This window comes from Bufo bufo, chromosome 4 (assembly GCF_905171765.1).
Source record: "Bufo bufo chromosome 4, aBufBuf1.1, whole genome shotgun sequence".
NCBI lineage: Eukaryota > Metazoa > Chordata > Amphibia > Anura > Bufonidae > Bufo > Bufo bufo.
The window spans coordinates 368,803,329-368,821,641 of record NC_053392.1 but is presented as its reverse complement, the minus strand read 5'-3'; the positions used below and the strand labels follow the sequence as shown (position 1 = coordinate 368,821,641).

The 18,313-nt window shown below is 44.0% G+C and overlaps 1 protein-coding gene across 2 annotated transcripts in view; it reads right to left on the bottom strand.

Annotated features, from left to right (window-relative positions):
• Nucleotides 1-18,313, bottom strand: part of LAMA2 (laminin subunit alpha 2) — a 1,085,231-nt gene that overhangs the window by 517,780 nt on the left and 549,138 nt on the right. The gene's annotated exons all lie outside the window — the stretch shown is intronic.

Sequence of the window (18,313 nt, the reverse complement as noted above, 5' to 3'; positions counted from 1 at the left end):
GAGCTCACCCTGACTGCTAAGCACATACAAGGGTCTCAGAGGTAGACGATTGCATGCCCTCGTACCTAGACTGTGTGACACCTGAAAACCCTATAATAGTGAGGGGACACGACCACTGGCTCCCTGCACTTAATATGGAGAGAGTCAGGGTCACCTAGAATCAAGCCAGCAAGGAAACAAAATACATGAAAGGACTTATCTGAACAACCAGTAACAGGAGTCTCCAGCAGTGTACACTTCAAACCAGGAAGTAGTATAAACCTCAAAGTGAGGCAGTATGGGAGGGAATATAAAGGCAATTAGTGTAAATAGGTGACAGCTGGGAGAAGGAAAGGAGATGACAAAGTGAAACCAAAACAAAGAACATCATGCAAGAGGTACAAAAGAACGTCTGCCAGACCTTTTCAGAGAGCTGGCGGTGACAGTACCCCTCCCTCTATGGGTGGACTCCGGACACTCAGAGCCCACATTCTCAGGATGGGACCTATGGAAAGCCCTGATGAGACGAGTGGCCTTAATGTCCGCCACTGGGACCCACATCCTCTCCTCAGGACCATAACCCTTCCAATGAACGAGGTACTGGAGAGAACCGCGGATAATGCGAGAATGCACAATCCTAGAGATCTGAAATTCAAGATTGCCATCAACAACAATCGGAGGAGAAGGCAAAGAGGAGGGTACAGTGGGTTGGACATAAGGTTTTAATAGGGACCTGTGAAAAACATTATGGATCTTCCAAGTCTGAGGAAGATCAAGACGGAAGGCAACGGGATTGATGGCGGACAAGATCTTGTAAGGCCCAATAAATTTAGGACCCAACTTCCAGGAGAGAACCTTCAGTTTGATGTTCTTTGTAGACAACCACACCAGATCACCCACATTCAGGTCCGGACCAGGCACACGTCTCTTATCCGCCACACGCTTATATCTCTCACTCATCCTCTTCAGATTACCCTGAATCTTTTGCCAAATAAATGACAAAGACAAGGAAAATCTCTCCTCATCAGGTAAACTAGAAGACCCCTCTCCAGAGAATGTCCCAAACTGCGGATGAAACCCATATGCACCAAAAAATGGTGACTTATCAGAGGACTCCTGGTGATGGTTATTTAAAGCAAACTCAGCAAGGGACCAAAAAGAATACCAATCCTCCTGATTCTCTGGCACAAAACAGCGCAGATATGTCTCCAGATTCTGATTGACGCGTTCGGTCTGATCATTCGACTGCGGGTGAAAAGTAGAAGAGAAAGACAACCGAACCCCCAAGGGAGAACAGAAGTCCTTCCAGAATCTGGAAACAAATTGCGTGCCCCTATCAGAAACGATGTCTGAAGGAATGCCATGCAATTTGACAATGTGATCAACAAATACTTGCGCCAGCGTCTTAGCATTGGGTAACCCAGGAAAGGGAATGAAATGTGCCATTTTGCTAAAACGGTCCACTACTACCAGAATCACAGTCTTCCCCGAGGAACGAGGCAGGTCTGTAATGGAGTCCATGGACAGATGCGTCCAAGGATGGGAAGGAATGGGTAACGGGAGGAGAGAACCCGATGGCCGTGAATGAGGGACCTTGGCACGAGCGCAGGTCTCGCAGGCTGCCACAAAACGCTCAACCGTCTTACGAAGAGCCGGCCACCAGAATCTCCGAGCAATGAGCTCCACTGTGGCTCTACTCCCTGGGTGCCCAGCAAGGACAGTATTGTGGTGCTCCTTAAAAACCTTGTGTCGTAAAGCGAGAGGCACAAACAACCTCCCAGGAGGACAAAGATCAGGAGCCTCTGCCTGGGCTGCCTGAACCTCTGCCTCCAAATCAGGATAAAGAGCAGAGACGACCACCCCTTCAGCCAAAATGGGATCCGGGTCTTCAAAGTTCCCCCCTCCCGGAAAACAACGTGACAGGGCATCCGCCTTCACATTTTTAACCCCAGGGCGGAACGTGACAACAAAATTAAACCTAGAAAAGAATAAAGACCAGCTGGCCTGTCTCGGGTTCAGACGCTTGGCTGATTCCAAGTAGGCCAGATTCTTATGGTCGGTAAACACTGTAATAGGGTGGCTGGCTCCCTCTAGCCAATGGCGCCATTCCTCAAAAGCTAATTTGATGGCCAACAACTCCCTATCTCCCACATCGTAATTTCTCTCTGCGGAGAAGAGTTTCCTTGAGAAAAAGGCACACGGTCGCCATTTGGCAGGAGAGGGACCCTGAGATAAGACCGCACCCACACCCACCTCAGAAGCATCCACCTCAACAATAAAAGGTAGAGAGACATCAGGTTGTACCAAAATGGGAGCGGAAGCAAAACTCTCTTTGATACTAGAAAAGGCTTTAAGTGCATCTACCGACCACAAGGAAAAATCCACCCCCTTTTTAGTCATATCAGTGAGTGAGTGGCTTAACAACAGAGGAATAATTCAAATTAACTTTCTGTAATAATTGGCAAAACCCAAAAACCGCATCAGCGCCTTCTGATTCTCAGGAAGCTCCCAATCAAGCACAGCGTGGACCTTCTCAGGGTCCATTCAAAAACCAGAAGCGGAGAGAAGAAAACCAAGAAATTGAATCTCCGGAAACGCAAACACACATTTTTCCAGTTTAGCGTACAATTTATTCTCCCGCAGAATCAGCAAGACCTGACGTAGGTGGTCCCGATGAGTCTTGAAATCAGGAGAAAAAATCAAAATGTCATCTAGATACACCAGAACTATTTTCCCCATTAAATGATAAAAAATGCTGTTCACAAAATGTTGGAAGACGGCCGGAGCATTCATCAAACCAAAAGGCATAACCAAATTCTCTAAATGACCCTCAGGGGTATTGAAGGCCGTCTTCCATTCGTCCCCTTCCCTGACCATGTTGTATTCCCCTCTTAAATCCAACTTAGAAAAAACTTTAGCCCCAACAATCTGGTTAAACGGGTCCGGGATCAGAGGAAGTGGATATGGGTCATGAATTGTGATACAGTTCAGCTCCCTGAAATCCAGACATGGTCTTAAAGAACCATCTTTTTTCTTAACAAAAAAAAAAACAGCGGCAACAGGTGACTTCGAGGGTCGGATGTGTCCCTTTCTCAGGCTCTCAGAGATATAAGTACGCATAGTGACTCTTTCAGGTTGGGAGAGATTGTATAAATGTGATTTTGGCAGCTTGGCGCCTGGGATGAGATTAATAGGGCAATCCCCACTTCCGAAAACACTTCCGAAAATTCAGAGAGAAAAGATGGTACAATCTTGGTAGAAACCTCTGAAAGAGACGCGGTGAGGCAATTCTCTCTGCAAAAGTCACTCCAACCATTTATTTGCCTTGCTTGCAAATCAATGGTGGGGTTATGTTTAGTGAGCATGGATAGGCCCAACACTAGAGGAGTAGGTAATCCGCTTAGGACGAAACATGACATATCCTCAACATGAGCATCACCCACAGTCAAACGGATATTGTGAACTATGCCCTTTAACGATTTTTGAGAAAGTGGAGCGGAATCGATAGCAAAAACAGGTATATCCTTTTCCAAAGTGCATACCTGGAAACCATGTGTTATAGCAAATTGATTATCAATGAGATTGACAGCTGCTCCACTATCTACAAAAATCTCACAAACAATGTTCTTGCTATCTAGCGCCACCCTGGCAGGTAGGACAAAACGGGAACTACAAGCAAACGGCAAACCTTCAATTTTCGCATCAACCTTGCCAATAGTAGCAAATGGAAAGTTTTTAGAGTTTTTTTTTCCTTTTTGTTTCTTTATTACCCTCAGAAAACTCCCTGAATCTCCTAGAGGGGCAAACATTAGCCAAATGATTAATACCTCCACAACAGAAACAAACCCTCCTCTGAGAGCTGAATCCTCTACTATCAGAGGCAAGCAAACCCAGCTGCATGGTCTCCTGCTCAGAGGGGATTGAGAGAGACTGAGGCCCCTGCGCACTGAATGAGACTTCCCCCCGGTCCTTGGACTGAATATGACAGGAAGGAGTGGTCTCTCCTCTCTCTCTAAGACGCCTGTCAATACGAACAGCTAGAGACATGGCAGACTCCAAGGAGGCAGGTCTCTCATGAAAAGCAAATGCATCTTTCAATCCCTCCGAATGACCATGGCAAAATTGACTTTGGAGTGCAGCATAGTTCCAAGCAGTATCAGCTGCCCATCTCCGAAATTCAGAACAATATATCTCTGCGGACTGTTTACCCTGGCATAAAAGATGCAGTTTAGATTCAGCCAGAGCAATACGATCCGAGTCATCATATATCTGCCCCAGGGCTACAAAAAATTCATCCACCGATCTAAAGGGTCGTGCCCCCACCGGGAGCGAAAAGGCCCAAGACAGAGCGTTATTCCTGAGCAGCGAGATGATCATCCCCACCCTCTGCTCCTCATCACCAGAGGAATGGGGAAGTAGGCGAAAATGGAGTTTGCAAGCCTCTCTAAAGCGAACAAATTTCTCACTACCCCCGGGGAACATATCCGGAAGCAAGATCTTAGGCTCGGAACAAACTCCATGAACGCAAGCAGAACCGGTCACCTGAAACTGAGACACAGTTTTACGGAGATCTGCTACCTCCAGTGAAATACCCTGCATGCGGTCAATCAAGGCTGAAACCGGATCCATGCTTAACCCCTTAAGGACTCAGCCCTATTTCACCTTAAGGACTTGGCCATTTTTTGCTAATCTGACCAGTGTCACTTTAAGTGCTCATAACTTTAAAACGCTTTGACTTACCCAGGCCGTTCTGAGATAGTTTTTTCGTCACATATTGTACTTCATGACACTGCTAAAATTGGGTCAAAAAAGTAAATTTTTTTGCATAAAAAAATACAATTTTTACCAAAAATTTTGAAAAATTTGCAAATTTCAAAGTTTCAGTTCCTCTACTTCTGTAATACATAGTAATACCCCCAAAAATTGTGATGACTTTACATTCCCCATATGTCTACTTCATGTTTGTAGCATTTTGGGAATGATATTTTATTTTATTTTTTGGGGATGTTACAAGGCTTAGAAGTTTAGAAGCAAATTTTGAAATTTTTCAGAAATCTTCAAAATCCCACTTTTCATGGACCACTTTTTCAGGTTTGAAGTCATATTGTGAGGCTTAGATAATAGAAACCTCCCAAAAATGACCCCATTCTAGAAACTACACGTCTCAAGGTATTCAAAACTGTTTTTTCAAACTGTATTAACCCTTTAGGTCTTCCACAAAAGTTAATGGCAGATTGAGAAACAATTTAGAAATTTCTATTTTTTGGAAAATTTTCCAATATAATCAATTTTTTCCAGGAGTAAAACAAGGGTTAACTGCCAAACAAAACTCAAAATGGGTTGCCCTGATTCTGTAGTTTGCAGAAACACCCCATATGTGGTCGTAAACTACTGTTTGGCCAAACGGGAGCACATAGAAGGAGGGGAACACCATATGGGTTTTGGAAGGCAGATTTTGCAGGACTGGTTTTGTTTATACCATGTCCCATTTGAAGCCCCCTGTTGCACCCCTAGAATAGAAATTTCAAAAAAGTGACTCCATCTAAGAAAGCACACCCCTCAAGGTATTCAAAACTGGGTTTACAAACTTTGTTAACCCTTTAGGTGTTCCACAAGAGTTATTGGCAGATGGAGAAACAATTTCGAAATTTAAATTTTTTTGAAAATTTTCCAATATAATCAATTTTTTCCAGGAGTAAAACAGGGGTTAACTGCCAAACAAAACTCAAAATGGGTTGCCCTGATTCTGTAGTTTGCAGAAACACCCCATATGTGGTCGTAAACTACTATTTGGCTAAACGGCAGGACATAGAAGAAGGGGAACGTCATATGGTTTTTGGAAGGCAGATTTTGCTGGACTGGTTTATTTACACCATGTACCCTTTCAAACCCCTGATGCACCCCTAGAGTAGAAACTCCATAAAAGTGACCCCATCTAGGAAACTACGGGATAAGGTGGTTGTTGTTTTGGGAATATTTTAGGGGTAAATATGATTTTTGGTTGCTCTATATTACTCTTTTTTGAGGCAATGTAACAGAAAAAAATTCTAAAATTGTTTCTACATTCGCTATTTCGTTTTGTGGAACACCTAAAGGGTTAACATAGTTTGTAAAGTAACTTTTGAATACATTGAGGGGTGTAGTTTCTTAGATGGGGTCACTTTTTTGGAGTTTCTAGTCTAGGCTACATCAGGGGGGCTTCTAATGGGACATGGTGTAAAAAAAAAAAACTGTCCATCAAAATCTGCCTTCCAGAAACCATATGGAGTTGCCTTTGTTCTATGCCCTGCCGTGCGGCTATATAGCCATTTACGACCACATATGGGGTGTTTCTGCAAACTACAGAATCAGGGCCATAAATATTGAGTTTTGTTTGGCTGTTAACCCTTGCTTTATTACCGGCAAAAAGGATTCAAATGGAAATTTTTGGCACTGTTTTTATTTTATATTTTTAACACCGTTCATCCGAGGCGTTTGGTCAAAAGTTATTTTTATAGCGACGACTTTTACGCACGCGACGATGCCCAATATGTATGGCTCTCAAACTTTGGAGACACTAAGCAGGCATCCTAAAAACTGCGTCCCTCCAGATGTTGTAAAACTACAATTCCCACCATGCTGATGGCTGTAGGTTGTCTGGGCATGCTGGGAGTTATAGTTTTACAACATCTGGAGGGCCGCAGTTTGAGGATGCCTGCTCTAAAACTAATATTTTTTTGGGGAAAAAAAATTGTTTCCGTGTCTCCAAAGTCTGAGAGCCATAGTTTTTTATGTTCTCTAGTGGACTGTTGGGGATTATAAAAATTTAGTACTCCATGGAAGTGTGATACTCCCTGAAGCAATCGATAACGCAGAGGCCCGGATGATTGGGGCACGTGTCACCCTGAGTGGTGGTGTCCTTCCCTATCCCCCTCTTGTGACACACTCTGCATCTTTTTTGGGTTCGTCCCTTCTTTCCAGTATGGGGGACCACACCTGGAAAGTGTTGGCCAGGGATGATCCGGGCGCCTCCAGTTCCCGAGGTACTCCGGCCTGCTCTTTCCCGGTCCGAAAAGATCAGGTCTTTGAGGACTGCCTCATAGAACTGGAGGAATGTCCCTGTGCTGCCAGCGCTTCGGGATAGTATAAAAGAGTATAAAAGAGTTGTACATGGCAACCTGTACCAAGTAGACCGCAACTTTTTTGTACCATGCCCGGGTTTTGCGCATGGCATTATATGGCTTGAGGACTTGATCAGAGAGATCAACTCCTCCCATATACCGATTGTAGTCGATGATACAATCGGGCTTGAGGACCATTGCCGCGGTACCTCGCACAGGGACAGGGGTGGTGCTGTTACCGTGGATTGTGGACAGCATAAGGACATCCCTCTCGTTGATTTTTCCGCACGGTCCCACAAGCGAACGTGGATCTGGCGGCAAGGGACCTGAACAAGGGAATGCTGGTATAAAAGTTGTCCACGTACAAGTGGTAACCGTTATCCAGCAGTGGGTACATAAGGTCCCACACGAGTTTCCCGCTAAAACCCAGAGTGGGGGGACATTCTGGGGGTTGAATACGGGAATCTCGCCCCTCGTACACACGAAATTTGTAAGTGTACCCTGAGGTACTCTCACAAATTTTGTATAGCTTCACGCCATACCTCGCCCGTTTTGTGGGAATATATTGGCGGAAACTGAGTCTCCCCTTGAACGCAACGAGAGACTCATCAACCGCGACCTCCCTTCCAGGTACGTAGGCCTGTTCAAATTTGGCCCCAAAGTAATCGATGACCGGCCGTATATTATACAGCCGGTCATAGGCAGGATCAACTTGGGGTGGACATGCTGCATTATCGGAATAATGCAGACATTTCCGGATGGCCTCAAACCGGGGACGTGTCATGGCCATACTGTACAGTGGGGTCTGGTATAGGACGTCCCCACTCCAGTATTGCCTGACACTGTGTTTTTGGACTAGACCCATATGCAGCCCCAAAATGTCCTCGTCTCGGTTGCACTGACCGGCGTCCAGCCACCGGGTCTAGCCAAAAATGAGCCTGGGTTTTGAGCGACGAACTGTTGGGCGTGCAGATTCGTCTGCTCCACCATCAGATTCACCAGTGGGTTACTGAAAAAAAAACTAAAATAGTCAATTTCAGTAAACCCCACTGTGGGAATCTGGCAGGGGAGGGGTCTGGGGTCTGATAGATGGATCAAAGAAAGTTTAGTGTAAAAGTTTTTTTTTTTTCCTAACTAACTTTTCCCTTCTTTCCCTTCCTAACGGTGCCTCTCCCTCACTGACCCTAACCTACCTGGGTGGCGATGGGTGCAGGAGGGTGATGGATATCGATTAGGGGGACGCAGGAGCTGGTGCTGAATGGTGCTGCACGGTGAGGGTGCTGGACAGGAAGAGGAGGGGAGAGAGGAGCGCAGGAAGTTTGAATCTCGCGCCTCTCTCCCCTGCACCAATCAGCACCCTGGACAGCAGTGTTCAGCACCAGGGCCAGCACCGCCTCTCCAAATCCTCGGACTGCGATAGGTGGTGTGTAATCATGCCACTGATCGCAGTCTTTTTCCGGTTCACGGGTCACAGGACACCCGAATGGACCGGAAACGCAGAAAACCGCAGGTCTGAATTGACCTGCGGTTTTCTGCGATCGTCGATACAGGGGGGTCAAATTACCCCCCCCCTGCGTTGTTACGGGATGCCGGCTGAATGATTTCAGCCGGCATCCCGTTCCGATTAACCCCCGCGGCGCCGGAATCGCAAATTAAAGCCATGACGTACCGGTACGTCATGGGTCCTTAAGGATTCGGGACCCATGCCGTACCGGTACGTCCTAAGTCCTTAAGGGGTTAAGACGGTAATGGTGGTTTATAATGTCACGGATAATGTTGCAGATAGCTGGAAGTTATGGATAAACATCCGACTGGCTTGATCCCAAACTAAGTAGCATAAAGGTGACCCCTATAAAACCCTAAGAGCTCACCCTGACTGCTAAGCACATACAAGGGTCTCAGAGGTAGACGATTGCATGCCCTCGTACCTAGACTGTGTGACACCTGAAAACCCTATAATAGTGAGGGGACACGACCATCGGCTCCCTGCACTTAATACGGAGGGAGTCAGGGTCACCTAGAATCAAGCCAGCAAGGAAACACAATACATGAAAGAACTTAGTCATGAATCAGCGGATGTGAACCCACTGTGCCACGTGTCCTACCTCCTCTAAGGGCGTTGTCTAACTGAACCCCTCAATCTTCACAGTAGCACTGATGGTGGGGATAGACTTTCCCGAGGGGAACACCAGGTCGCTACCTCTTGAGGAGGTTAGGCACACAAGGCATCTGGTCCAGGTGGACCAGTTGGTACCTGAGAAAGGTACTAGCGGTACAGGCATTGTCAGCAGGCTGAGTCGTTACCAGAAGCAACAGTGCAGTACCGAAGGATGAGGCAGAGACGAAGTCAGACAAGCAATAGGTCAGGGCAGGCGGCACAGGTACAGGTCAGGCAACAGGAGAGTCAAGGCAAGCAGGCAAGGATCAAACAGGTAGCAGAGTCCAGGACAAGTATGAGTCAGGAACACAGGAACACCAGCAGATATCAGGAACCTTAGCATGACACAAGGACCTTGACACTAAGGCATCTGGGAAGGGGATGAGCCACTTATATATTTGCAGGAGGGCTAGGATTGGTTGGCGAGGTCACATGATCCAACCCATAAAACACAGGAACTGACACACGCCAGCCCTTAAGGAAATGCTGCAGGAAACAAGCAGCAAGCATGCTGTGGCCAGGGCTGAAAGGAAACACTGACAGCATATCACTGCTGAACATGGCGCCTAGGACCGCAGTGGTAAGCAGGGGAACAGCACACAGCAGCCGCTGTTACACCATGACATTAAAAATTGGTTGGACACTTTCTGGCTACTGTTGATCCATGTGTTTGTTAGATGTCTATATTACACTTACCAATATAGGATTTGTGAAATACTGTAGCATTTTCTATTTTTCATAAGGTATGCCCTTTGTTGACCAAATCTTTTGTATCTCCCACACAGAGGTCCTGTTCATAAAATGGCTGATGATGGAGGGTCATGTAACCAGGCAAATCACTCAGGGGAGGAATGTATCATCGTAGGTGTGTTGCAATTTAGTTTTAAGATTATAGGTGCTATGCTAACTTTAATAAAAATTTATGAACGTGAGCATGGTTTTTATAAATCTGGAGCAATGTGGTTGCACATATTTCAATGAATGTATGCCTGGGGTTTACCTGATGTGGAGTTGCAACTGGTTGTAACTTTTACAACATTTTAAAACGTCACTTTATAACTGTGGCTTAAAAATGATCTACTGGCAAAACCTGACCAACTTCTCACTCCATTTCTGAAAGTGGCGTGGGAAGGAGCAGGTCATCAAAAGTCACCAAATGTTTGATATTTGACACAAAATGTCAATTGTGACATCATTTGCAAATCTTTTACGCCACAAAACTGGGATAGCAGTTTTGATAAATATCAGTCTCCTCCATTCAAATACACTGCATCTGCCATCTGTACTTTTACTGTTGGGAGTCTCCATTCTGTTATTTGCAGTCAGAAGAGAGAACGTGATAAGAGATAAGCTCTCTTTTCTCCTCACATTCTAGAAGTCGTGGGGTTTCCGTGCTCAGACCCCCACTAATCTAAACTTTTGTTATGTCTCTCAAATGTTTTTTTAAAACTTAGCAACAATTTCAGGGGAATATCCGATGGTAGAAAAAGTTATTTATTATTTTGAAACCAATTAATTTACTGTACCAATATACTTTTTTTTTTTAAAAACTGTGTGCATTGTTCTATATTCTATATCTGTCCAGGAATTTCTTTACTTCTGCCATTCTGACAAAGGCAGAGAGCTTCCTCCCCTCTCTGTGTTGGTGATGTGATGAAGGAGTCTGACTACATAGCTGAGTTCACTAGCTAAGATCTGTTTTACACTGCACGCAGTGGTTTTTGTCTGACCGAATCCCGGCATTTTTACCAGGTAGCGGTAGGACCCCATTATAGTCAAAGGGGGTGGGCATGCATTCCTGTAACATCTGGCAATGCCGGATCTAGAGAGCTCTGGAAGGCTGTTCTCTGCCAGAAGAGCCTGCCAGAACTCATAACGGCAGTGTGAAACAGGCCAATCATGGCTGAAGCAGAGACAGAGATGGGGCTGATCTAACTAATGAACTAAGCTAGCCCCCTTCAAGAATGTCATCGACATACAAGGGAAAGGGACGGAAGCTCCCTGCCTGTGTCATAATAGAAGAAGCATGGAACTTTTGGAACTGAGAGAAGGGCATTATTCAGAAAAATACCACCAATGCTGGTATTTGTTTTATCTTGTGGAACGGTAACCAGTTGTAGCAAAACTTGTCATTTACCATAAATCATCGAGATGCTGTGTCTTCTGGGGTTTTTCATATTGCTACGGATTAACCTACAAGTTATGTTGAAACAGTAAGTGCACACAATAAGAAGCTAAATGTCAAATGCTTCTCTGCCGCCTTTGTATGCTGACATCTACCAGACTCAGAGAGGACCTATTCACAACCAATGACAGCTGAATGTACAATATACAATATGCCTATGATCTAGATAAAAGAAGCCATCCTTGAGATACCTTACAAAAGCCAGGAAATTTGAACAGAAGAAATCTTTCCTGTCAACAAGGCTACTCAAAGAACATCCATGTCTAGTAAGGAAAAGGGGCCAATTTCAAAAGACTGTCAAGATATTGTCATGTGTCACATAATTTCAAATACATCTATCAACTACAGTAGTCATTGCAGCTGAAGATTATGTGGTGCTGTCACCCAGGTCCTATATGAAATAAAAGCTTTACAACAAAATACAATCATTAGGTCTTCTCCACATTTGGGAGAAACTTGCATCTTTCTCAGATACATTTTATAAGTAAAAGAGTGACCTATTCCATGACATTGAAAACTAACATTTAAATTCTGTTCCCAAATCTAAAGTTAAATATGCAATACTACAAGGTGGGAGATGTGTAACATTAGAGCCTTGTGATTTAAACACCTCTGGGAGCCTCTCCTATCTAAAGAATGGAGCCCCACAGTGAATAGAGTGTCAGCTACCCCAACATTCACTGCTATGGGAATTCCAAAATAGCCAAAGAGTTGGCTTACTTATTTTTTGAAGTTCCACAGCATTGAATGGAAGGGTAGCTCTCGATTCACTGCTATAGGACTTCCAAAAATAGCTGAACAGCGGAGCCTCCTTCTTGAAATAGGATGCCATAGATGTCAAGATTGGATAATCCATTTAAGGATTACTCAGATTCTTGGTAGGGTATATAGATCATCTTGTATCTTAAACTTTTTTGTTAAAACTGTTGCCTTGTAAAGAAAGTATATATGATCACTCAAAATTTGTGAGACCTGTCTAGAGAAATGTAATGTTTCTGATCTTCTAATCTTGCTATGTTGAAAGTGATGATGATTGTGGTTATGGCATATTAAAGGGGCAATTTTCAGTTACTGTAGGACATCTCATATACAGCATAGATGTAAACAATGGTGTTAATACAACCCTATGTATAATTCGGGCAGTCTAATAAGATTATAGAAGGGCATCTTTGCGTTATAAGAGTCACTATACTGTATATTCCAATTTCTGAGTATTTCTATAGCTGTATAATCATAATCTTTTTTAATATTAAAATTTTTCTTAGTTGGAAATAAAATGAATCACAAAATGAAACTGTAATACAGGAGCTGGAGAGAGTGGAGACAGGAAAGATAAAGCATGACTGTCTAATAATTTGGCACAGGTTCAATTTGTGCTTTTGAGAAACTAATGAAATGAGAAATGCTGTTTTAAGCTTCACGCCATGTCAGATAATGTGTCACTGGAATGTCCTTGAATTAATTGGTCAACTATAGATTCAGGGCAAGTCATACAATGAAATTCCTAGGGAAGGCAAAAAGTAATCTTTTGCTCAGCCACTTCTTTGATTAATTGCACAATTATTGATGGTCATTTAAAAAAGTGAGCATAAAACGGAAGGCATGAAAGTATACGTGATAAATAGAGATGAGTGAATGTTTCAAAAATTCTATTCGGATGCTTCGCTGAATGTTTTCAAGAAATTTGCTTCGCTCCAAATGAATTCGTCATGAAGCGCGTTAAATCAGCTATATCCCGGTCTGCAGGGAGAGTGTACAGTATTTTGGTGTACATCACTGTGCATTGCAGCAACATGCATAGCTAGTCTTTTCTGGTAGTGAAACAGTTAGTATGATAGGCAGGTGTCATACAGAATATGGACACGCGCATCGCTGTGCAGACCATCAACAGTCCTAGAAAATCCCTAGCAAAACCAAAATAAAAGCATACAGCAGTCTTTAGTGAAAGAAAAAAAAAACACTGTGCACCCCTGCAAAACCTGTGTCCCAATGACTCTTTAGTGGAACAAAAGGAGGATATGGAGGCAGTGCCAATAAAGAAGTCGAGAAAAAAAAGGTTCTTTTAAGCCTTGTTGTGGAAATGCAATCACATGCTTTTGAATCACTTCTGTGTCACTATTAGAGAATTTAAAGCTTATTAGAATTGCTTATCTAGTAAACAAGGTGGACACCCCAATAACAGTAAAATTAGAAAGCTTAATCACCCCAATTTGAGAATCAAGGCCTTATAGAATTGCTGATCTCTGAGGAGGACACTGTTTAGTTAGATAGCTCTGTGCTCTGTACAGGGATTTATGCAAACTGTGCTGGCTCCTATGGATCTCTTCAGCTTCAGTTTACAGTCCTTGCAGTATCCCTGCACTGTCCCTGCAGTCTACCTATGCTCTCCCTACAGTGTGTAAAAACTCTCCCTGCAATCTTCCTACACTGTCCCTGCACTCTCCCTATCTAGTAGTCCATGACAAAAATCTTTTAGCAACACTTTCCCTAGCGAGTGTCACATCTCTCGGTATGCTCAGCTCACAGTGAAATGGTGGATACCACGTGGGACGAGGCTTTTAAAGGGGTGTGATCTCACAGGGGCTGGCTAGCTGCTGATTGGCTGAGTTCATTTCAGTTCCTAAGCTTCTTACTTTTAGTTTGTAACATGAGTAGCTGCCATTTTAGAAAAAAATTATTAGAGGAAGCTGTCACGACCATGGTCATGGCCGTGACTCCTGGAACCGCATGCAGTTGCCTGCGGTCTTGTCTTGTTGTCAATCACAGGTGAAGGCTGTAGCATGTTGCCTCACCTGTGGTTGCCGCTGGCAACATAATGTATGTGGCAGTATAGCAGCCTGAGCTGGTGCAAGGCAGCTTGATGTAAAGTGCATGCGGTTGCAACAGGCAACCTGTCCATGTATGTATGCACTTTTGTATGTCTGGTGTGCACGAGGTTTATATAGGTGTGCACTGTGACACTTCCCTTCACTTGTGGCTGTCCGTGGCAACGTGTTGTTTTGTGTACATGTGGTGGCAGTGTCTCGGCCTTCTGGCTGACTCCCAGGACATGGTTGCCACGCATGTCGTTGCCTGCGGTAACAGCTGCAGTGTGCTTGTTTATTGTGCACTTCCCCTTTAAGTGGCTTTTTCCCTTACCTGGTGTAGGAAGGGTTAACTCCCTTCTTTGTGTGAACACTGGGTGTGACTATGTGTGGGTGTGGCTACATGGGCTATAAAGCCTCAGTTAAGATCAGAAGTCTGAGGGGTACTCCAGCCTTGTTTGTAAGCTGGAGTCATCCTCCTGGTTATTACCATCTGTCAGTGAGGGCCACCCTTGTGGTCATAAGTTATGTTATACATGATGTTTAGTTGATGTTGTTTTATCTTTCATGTTTAATGCACCTGTGGATCTGGGTTCCTGTGTGTATGTGTGTTTGCTGTGTCCATTTATTTATAGTGTGGACATCAGCTGTGAGCACGGGATCCAGTCAGCAAGGCTGTGGCAGGTAGGTGTGAACTAGTGTAGTTCTCCTGCCATATCCATAGGCTGTTCTTGTTCCTATCCCCTTGCAGCTTGGCCACTTTAGACTCCTGTTTCTCCGCGTCCAGGAGGAACGGCCTGTCTACCCAGCTCCTAGCTCAGGGATCTGCGGAGGGTTAGTAGGGATCCGAGGTTCCGGAGCATGAGCCCTCCTACCATCAAGGTCGGCTCATGCAGCTAGGAGTCAGGGTCAGATTAGGGATGCACTAGGAGGTGACCTGCTGCCTAATTTTGTGGTCCTGGCCAAGTAGCGACCTACCATCTCCTGGCATCGCACGGCTGAGGGTTTCCCCCATCCTCAGCCATGACAGAAGCACGAGGAAATTAAGATAAGTTGGTAATTAAATTTTTCCTAAACTTTGGATTGAATTCCACTTAGGATGCTTTGATTCGCTCAACACTAGTGATAAACTCTAAACATGAACATGCTTGTATTCCTAGACACTGAAAAACATCATCAGGTGCACATCATCAGTATCATCAGGTGCACACCGTCAACGAGACAATGTAAGGCAGTATCCCCATCTAGGGGAAAGTGGGGGGTGGCAATGTGTAGCAGTACTGTTAACAAAACAAAAAATTGACCCTGTCATATGTAAAGGCACTTAAATTTATATACACATGTAGTCCTCAGACTATTATTGCCTTATCTTGACATATGTCTTATAACCCCATAAAACTTAACTTTTATTACAGCTGTAACAGTTGTGTAGCCTATTAATGTCATTGTGTCCTGCAGAGTCTTGCTCACGCCCTACTGCTGAGGTATAATAAAGGGCTGGTAGCTGCACGCTGGCTCCAGGCTCCCTACTGTCCTAATTAAACCTAGCTGCCAAATACCTTTAAGTTATAAGACATTAGGCTACACTTCTGTGGTAAAATCAACCCTCAATGACTACCCCCAGTACTGGCAGATGGCTAAAAAGCAGAGTGAATCCAATCTAAAGTGTTTGGACCCCTTCAGACCTTTGTAAAACATGTACGATGGAAGTCTGGATTTTAAACATGGCACCTGCTCAGAAGCTTAGCAGGCGTTGTATCAGCCGGGAGACAGGTATTTTACAGAGCAGATACCTAGAGGCAATGTCCAGACATTTAACTCCTCAGATGTTGTGGTCAACTGCAATCACAGAATCTAGGCAGTCTTTACTGAGAAGCGCTGCATTTAGGTTGCTATGACAGCCTCTGGCGTTCTGAAGGATGCAAGGCCAGCCATAGCTATGTTCCTATGGAGCCCTGGCTGTGGCAGATAGGAACACAGTGAATAACCCCTAGGCCTCATGCACACGACCGTGCCATTTTTTTTGGTACGCAAACCGCGAATACGCAAAAAACGGAAGCCGCCCGTGTGCCTTCCGCAATTTGCAGAACGGAACGGGCGGCCCATTGTAGAAATGCAAACGCAAAATGGATAAGAATAGGACAGGTTATATTTTTTTTGGGAGAAGCGATCAGATGATTGCATGTTAAAGTCTCCTAGAGGGACTTAACATAAATGTAAAATAATGTTTAAAATTTAAAAATTAAATAAATAAATTCACCCCCATGGCAAAATCTTGATCTAACCCCTTCCCTCCAGCCAGAGGACTAACTTGAACATTATGGGCCCCAGTGCAAAATCTATAATAGAGCCTTCCCAGCATGCACTTTAATGCCGGTGTCTTTTTATGTGGCACAGGGGTCTTTGGGCCCCCTCAGGCTCCTGGGCCCATTAGCAACTTCTACTTTAGCACCCCATATAGCTATGCCCCTGTATGGAGGGCATTGCTATTAAATGGGGCACTGTTGAGGAGACTATCTGTATGGTACTGTTATTTCTGAATTATAGTATTTGAAGGTATTACGGAGCACAGTGGACACAGTATTGGAGGTAACAGCAGGATAACAATGTTTGGGCACCAGGATAGAGAAGTAAGGAATATAAGATGCCTGCGTGACAAACCCTGCAAAGATGAGACTTGGCTGAAAGAATTTGTGAAGGTGGTCTGGTCCGAATAGAGACTATGAGGAAAGCGAATGTCTGGAGAAGTCGCTGCATGTAAGAGATATGAAGTGCTGTATTACCCTGTATGTTTTGTAATGCTGTATGTAATGTTTTTCAAGTATGTTTTTAACAGTAGTGCTAGAGGAGAGGGGTTAGATTGATAATTTGGCACTTGAGGGGGGGGGGTGCCTTTTCTATTTTCACCTCAGGCAGCAGAAAGGCTAGGTGCACCCCTGAGTACCATCCAATGCATTTAATATGAAAACAAGGGACTCAATTTATTTCTTCCATTTGAGCTAAAAGAATGGTAATTGTTCCAGTCTAATTCCAGGATCAGTGATAAAAAAAGAAATACATTGCTTTTAATATTGTCTCACAGCAAGAGGGACTCTCTTTATACTACCCAAAAAAAATAAAAACTACATGTGTGATTCCAGGCTATAGCTAGCAGCTTCAAGCGGTTTTCTGGTAAAAATGATTTTTTTACAAGTTCCTGCAGCATGGCACTGAAACAGAAGATTCATACTTACCTGCTCCATGCTGCTACAGTGGTCCACACTGCTTCCGTTCTCTCCAGTGGTTGATAACTTTTAATGACGTAGCCCTCCGGATTTAATCTGTGCAAGGACCCAAAGATGGAGAGAACGGAAGCTGTGTGGACCAGTGGAGCGGCGTCGAGCAGGTAAGTATGAATCTTCTGTTTCAAGGCCATGCTGCAGGGACTTGTAAGAAAATAATTTTAACTGGAAAACCCCAATTGCACTCTTCACCGTATATACAGGTTATCCAACAACAGGTGAACTAACATATGCAGGTGAACCAACACAGATACTGCCATTTCTTGGAGCACGTTTTGTTACTAATCAGCATCAGCAGAAACTAATTGCTCTAGAGAAGTAGATGGTAGTTGCACTGGAATTTAGAAAGTGTTGGGATGTAATGATTTGAAACCAGCCATAAAAAAAATATATATAAATACTGTACCATAAGAGGTGGAAGCCAATACTTTACAAGGCTCTTACTGTTACTAAGTAGATTGAATAAGGAGCAGCCATACCATCAGTAAAGGACTAGTTTATGAAAAGCATAAACCAAAAAAAGCATATTGTCCAACACCAGTGTTGCCAAAATATTCAGAAACTATACTACTAATGTGGATCTACACAACAATTCAATTTCTTGGTACACAAAGACATTTTTCCTTCATAATGTTATGATTATCTATGTGGTTCATTTGCTAGAATGTGGGAATTGACGTAAAGGATATTCCAAGTTGACATTACCTCACAAAGTTCTGGGGAAGAAAGATTAATAGACCTATGAATTGCTTCTGGACACATTTGGAATCCTTTGCATCAGTCACCTGCTTTGCAGAGCAGGCCTG